Here is a 6315-nt window from a genome sequence, read left to right as displayed (position 1 = left end):
TCACCAAAAAACTGAAAATCCCCCTCACCCAACTCCTCCAAAGAAAGCGGATTCGTTCCAATTATGTCAATCATGCATCTAGAACTTGTGCTTATTCTTCCCATCAAGTTTCATCCTGATCCAAGATTTCTAGTTTCCAAGATTTCTGTTTCTCCCTCCAACCTCCAATGTCCCCGGATCCGATTCAAATTGAAAATGGAGCATCTGAAACGTAAGATCTTTCTATATATCAAGTTTCATTAAGATCTGATCACCAATTCGTAAGATAAAGATGCCTCAATTTTCATATATTCCGAGATTTCTGGTTTCCCCCTTCAACTCCTCCCAATGTCACTGGATCTGGTTAGGATTTAAATTGAAAGCTCAAAAGCACAGGATTCTTCTAAATATCAAATGTCATTAAAATCTGATCACCCGTTTGTAAGTTGAAAATACCTAATTGTTTTCTAATTTTTTCGAATTACTCCCCCCCAACTCCCCCAAAGAGAGTGGATCCGGTGCAGTTATGTCAGTCACGTATCTTGGACTTTTGCTTATTCTTCCCACCAAGTTTCATCTTGATCATTCCGCTTTAAGTGTTTTCCAGGATTTCCACCCCCCCCCCCCAACTCCCCGCAATGACACTGGATCCAGACGGGAATTAAAATAAAGAGATATGAGCTACGAGGTCCTGCTAAATATGAAATTTCATTAAGATCCGGTCACTACATCGTAAGTTAGAAATACCTCATTTTTCTATTTTTTAGAATTAATCCTCCCTCCCCAACTCCCCCAAAGAGAGCAGATCCTTTCCAGTTATGTCAATTACGTATCTATGACTTGTGTTTATTTTTCTCTCCAAGTTTCATCCCGATCCCTCCACTCTAAGCGTTTTTCAAGATTTTAGGTCCACCCAACTCCCCCCAATGTCACCGGATCCGGTCGGGATCTAAAATAAGAGCTCTGAGACACAATATCAATCTAAATATTATATTTCATTAAGATCCGATCACCCGTTCGTAAGTTAAAATACCTCATTTTTTTAATTTTTCCAAATTAACCGTCCCCCCATTCCCCCGCCCAGATGGTCAAATCGGTAAATGACTATTTCTAATTTAATCTGGTCCGATCCCTGATAGGCCAACCAAATTTCATCGTCCTAGTCTATGTGGAAGTGCCTAAACTAGCAAAACCGGGACCGACAGACCGACTGACCGACAGAATTTGCGATCGCTATATGTCACTTAGTTAATACCAAGTGCCATAAAAACAAGAGCTAATAGCCCATGTGGCACTTGTGACGGGGCTGGAAGAGCCAAGAGCTTATATGGTATGAGCTCTAGCAATATTCTAAGAATCAATAAATTGATTTGAAAGGAAATTCAGAGGCTTAATGCCGGTTGGGATTTAAAATAAGAGCTCTGAGTCACAAGGTCCTTCTAAATATCAAAATTCATTAGGATTCCATCACCCACTCGTAAGTTAAAAACACCTCAATTTTTCTAATTTTTCCTTAGCCCCCCAGACGGTCGAATCGGGGGAAATGACTTTATCAGGTCAATTTGTGCATCTCTCTGACACGCCTACCAATTTTCATCGTCCTAGCACGTCCAGAAGCACCAAACCCGCCAAAGCACTGAACCCCTCACCCCCTCACTCCCCCAAAGAGAGCAAATCCAGTACGGTTACATCAATCACGTATCTATGACATTTGCTTATTCTACCCACCAAGTTTCATCCCGATCTTTCCACTCTAAGCGTTTTCCAAGATTTCTGGTTTCCCCCTCCAACTCCACCCAATGTCAACAGGTCTGGTCGGGATTTGAAAAAAGAGCTCTGAGACAAGTGTTCCTTCTAAATATCAAATATCATTAAGATCCGGTCACCCGTTCTTAAGTTAAAAATACCTCAATTTTTCTAATTTTTCCAAATTAACACCCCCCAGCTACTCCAAAGAAAACTGATCTGTTCCAATTATGTCAATCACATATCAATAACTTGTGCTCATTCTTCCAAGATTTCTGTTTCCCCCTCTAACACCCTATGTCTCTGGATCCGATTCGAATTGAAAATGGAGCATCTGAGACATAAGATCCTTCTATATATCAAGTTTCATTAAGATCCGATCACCCATTCGTAAGATAAAGATACCTCAATTTTCACGTTTTCCTAGAATTCTGATTTCCCCCTCCAGCTCCCCCAAATGTCAACGGATCGGGTCAAAATTTAAAGCAAGAGCTCTAAAGCACAAGAGGCTTCTAAATACCAGATTTCATTAAGGTCTGATCACCCGTTCGAAGTTACAAATACCTCATTTTTTCTAATTTTTCCGAATTACCAACCCCCCCTCCAAACCCACCAAAGAGAGTGGATCCGGTCCGGTTATATCAGTCACGTATCTTAGACTTGTTTTTCTTCTTCCCACCAAGTTTCATCCTGATGAAACCCCAATGACGCAGTATCCGGTCAGGATTTAAATAAGAGATCCGAGTTACGAGGTTCTTCTAAATATGAAATTTTATTAAGATCTGATCACTCCTTCGTAAGTTAAAAGTACCTCATTTTTTCTAATTTTTCATAATTACCCTCCCCCCAACTCCCCCAAATATAGCAGATCCGTTCCGGTTATATCAATCACGTATCTAGGACTTCTGCTTATTTTTCCCACCAAGTTTCATCCCGATCCCTCCACTCTAAGCGTTTTCAAAGATTTTAGGTTCCCCCCAACTCCCCGCAACGTCAACAGATCCGGTCGGGATTTAAAGTAAGAGCTCTGAGACACGATATCCATCTACATACCAAATTTCATTAAGATCCAATAACCAGTTCGTAAATGAAAAATACCTCATTTTTTCGAATTTTTCAGAATTAAGCCCCCCCCCCGACTTTCCTAAAGAGAGCGGATCCGTTCCGGTTATGTCAATCACGTATCTAGGACTTGTGCTTACTTTTCCCACCAAGTTTCATCCCGATCCCTCCACTTTCAGCGTTTTCCAAGATATTATGTTCCCCCCCCCCCAATGTCACCGGATCCGGTCAGGATTTAAAATAAGAGCTCTGAGACTCGATATCCTTCCAAACAGGCGATCGCTATATGTCACTTGGTAGATACCAAGTGCCATAAAAACTTTAAATGCCAATTTTTTCTATTTTGTTGTTTTAATAAATCAACAGTATTTAATTTGTTATTTTTTAGCTGCATATAATCTAGTGCCAGGAACTTAGTACCCAATAAGTTTCTAGTCTGTAGCTTAAAAATTACCCCAAAGGATGATTTTACACAGAAAATTACATGTAAGTCTCCTAGGCGGGCATAGACTATCTTTTGCTTAGCCAAGAGGAAAATAAGGCATGTAATAATGAAAAAAAAGGATTTTGGACGTCTTCTATTTCAAAATGAAGGTAATATACCCTATAGTATGCATTGCTGTTTTTATTTTTATTCTTTGTTGTGTTTTTTGAGGTGGACTTATAGCCGGGTAATATTAAGGTAAAAGAAAATGAATTGCTTGTATATTTGATATAAGGAGTTTTGTGCATTTTAAACTTGCTTTCTTCTGACTTGTGGGTTTTACTCCATATTGTTTAAATAGGTTTCTTATTGCACTTGGTATTAACCAAGTGACATATAGCAATCGCAAATTCTGTCGGTCTGTCTGTCCCGGTTTTGCTACTTTAGGCACTTCCAGGTAAGCTAGGACGATGAAATTTGGCAGGCGTATCACGAAACAGACAAGATTAAATTATAAATAGTCTATTTTGCGATTTGACCATCTGGAGGGGGGAGTGGAGGGTCGGTTAATTCGGAAAAAATAGAAAAAATAAAGTATTTTTAACTTACAAACGGGTATTGAGATCTTTATGAAATTTTATGTTTGAAAGGATATCATGTCTCAGAGCTCTTATTTTAAATAAATTGGGGAGAGTTGGGGGTACCTAAAATCTTGGAAAACGCTTAGAATGGAGGGATCGGTGTTAAACTTGGTGGGAAAAATAAGCAGAAGTCCTAGATACGTGATTGACATAATTGGAACGGATCTGCTCTGTTTGGGGGAGTTGGGGGGGGGGGGGGGGTTAATTCTGAAAATTAGAGAAATGATATATTTTTAACTTACAAAGCAGTGATCGGATCTTCATGAAATTTGAAGTTTGGAAGAATATCGTGTCTCCGAGCTCTTATTTAAAATCTTGACTGGATCCGGTGACATTGAGGGGAATGGAAGGGGTGGGGAACCTAAAATCCTGGAAAACGCTTAGAGTTGAGGGATCGGGATGAAACTTGGTGGGAAAAATAAGCACAAGTACTAGATACGTGATTGACATAACCGAAGCGGATCCGATCTCTTTGAAGGAGTTGGGTGGTGGGTTAATTCGAAAAAAATAGAAGAAATGAGGTATTTTTTACTTACGAAGGAGTGATCGGATCTTAATGAAATCTGATTTTTGGAAGGATATCGTGTCCCAGAGTTCCTCTTTTAAATCCCGACCGGATCCTGCGACATTGGGGGGAGTTAGGGGGAGCTAAAATCTTAGAAAACGCTTAGAGCGGAGGGATCAGGATGAAACTTGGTGGTAAAAATAATCTTAAGTCCTAGATACGTGATTGTAATAACCGGAACAGATCTGCTCTCTTTGGGGGAATTGGGGGAGGAGGGTTAATTCTGAAAAATTATAAAAAAATGAGGTATTTTTAACTTACGAAAGAGTGATCAGATCTTAAATGAAATTTGATGTTTAGAAGGATATGGTGCCTCAGAGCTCTTATTTTAAATCCCGACCGGATCCGGTAAAGGGGAATTTGGGGGGCGGAGCCTAAAATCTTGGAAAAAGTCTAGAATGGAGAGATCGGGATGAAACTTGGTGAAAAAATAAGCAGAAGTCCTAAATACGTGATTGACATTAACCGGAAAGGACCTGCTCGGTTTGGGGGAGTTGGGGGGGGGTAATTCAGAAAAATTAGAAAAAATGAGGTATTTATAACTTACGAACGGGTGATCAGATCCCAATGAAATTTGATATCTAGAAGGATCTTGTGCTTTAGAACTCTCATTTTAAATCTCGACCAGATCCGGTGACATTGAAGGGATTTGGAGGGGAAAACCGAAATTCTTGGAAAGTGAAAATCGAGATATCTTACGAATGAGTGATCGGATCTTAATGAAACCTGATATATAGAAGAATCTTATGTCTCAGATGCTCCATTTTCAATTCGAATCCGATCCGGGGACATAGAGGGTTGGATGGGGGAAACAGAAATCTTGGAAAACCCTTAGAGTGGAGAGATCAGGATGAAACTTGATGGGAAGAATAAACACAAGTTATAGATACGAGATTGACATAATTGGTACGGATCCGTTCTCTTTGAGGGAGCTTGGGGTTGTTAATTTGAAAAAATCAGAAATATTGTGTTATTTTAACTTAAGAACGGGTGACCGGATCTTAATGAAATTTGATATTTAGAAGGAACTCATGTCTCAGAGCTCTTATTTCAAATCCCGACCAGATCTTTTGACATTGGGAGGAGTTGGAGGGGGAAACCGGAAATCTTGGAAAACGCTTATAAATGTCGTAGATATGTGATTGACGTAACCGGACTGGATCCGCTCTCTTTGGGAGTTAGGTGGTTGGGTTCAGTGCTTTGGCGAGTTTGGTGCTTCTGGACGTGCTAGGACGATGAAAATTGGTAGGCTTGTCAGGGAGCTGCACAAATTGACTTGATAAAATCGTTTTCCCCGATTCGATTCAATTAAAAAAAGCCATTCAGGGCATCGCTTTCGAAAATGAACGAGACAAGAACTTTTGTCTTAAAATAAATGTTTAGACCTAGATTTTCTTTTCGGGAAAAGAGTTAATAGCTCTTTCTTTTCTTTTAATAAATCAGTTAAAATGACTTCCCCTATCTTCCTTTTAGTAAATACAACATCTGCAAATTCAACCAGTTAATAATAGCCAGTGAGACTCTGAGTCGAATAAATTGATTTTAAATTGGACTTATTTTTTTAAATATCCATCAAACCATTTCTGGTTTTAAAAGACTCGTTTTAATGCTAATAAAACAGCCGATCTGTCTTTTCGAAAACTAGAGCAAAGTTTGAAGCTGATAGTAAAGAACAAGTGATTGGCTCTCAGGTGTTTTGGTAGTCATCAAACAACAAGTGATTGACTCTCAGGTGTTTTGGTAGTCATCAAACTTATATTTTGATATCAGAGAAACAGTAATTGGTAAGCAAATTACCCATGTTCATCGAAGTACCCTTATTCTTGTGATAAGGAATAACTGTTGAAATCTTTAATGTTTCACATTATTGATGCTAATAGCTGATACAAAAGAAGAAC

This window comes from Artemia franciscana, chromosome 14 (assembly GCF_032884065.1).
Source record: "Artemia franciscana chromosome 14, ASM3288406v1, whole genome shotgun sequence".
Taxonomy (NCBI): domain Eukaryota; kingdom Metazoa; phylum Arthropoda; class Branchiopoda; order Anostraca; family Artemiidae; genus Artemia; species Artemia franciscana.
Note: the sequence above shows the minus strand (reverse complement) of the source record.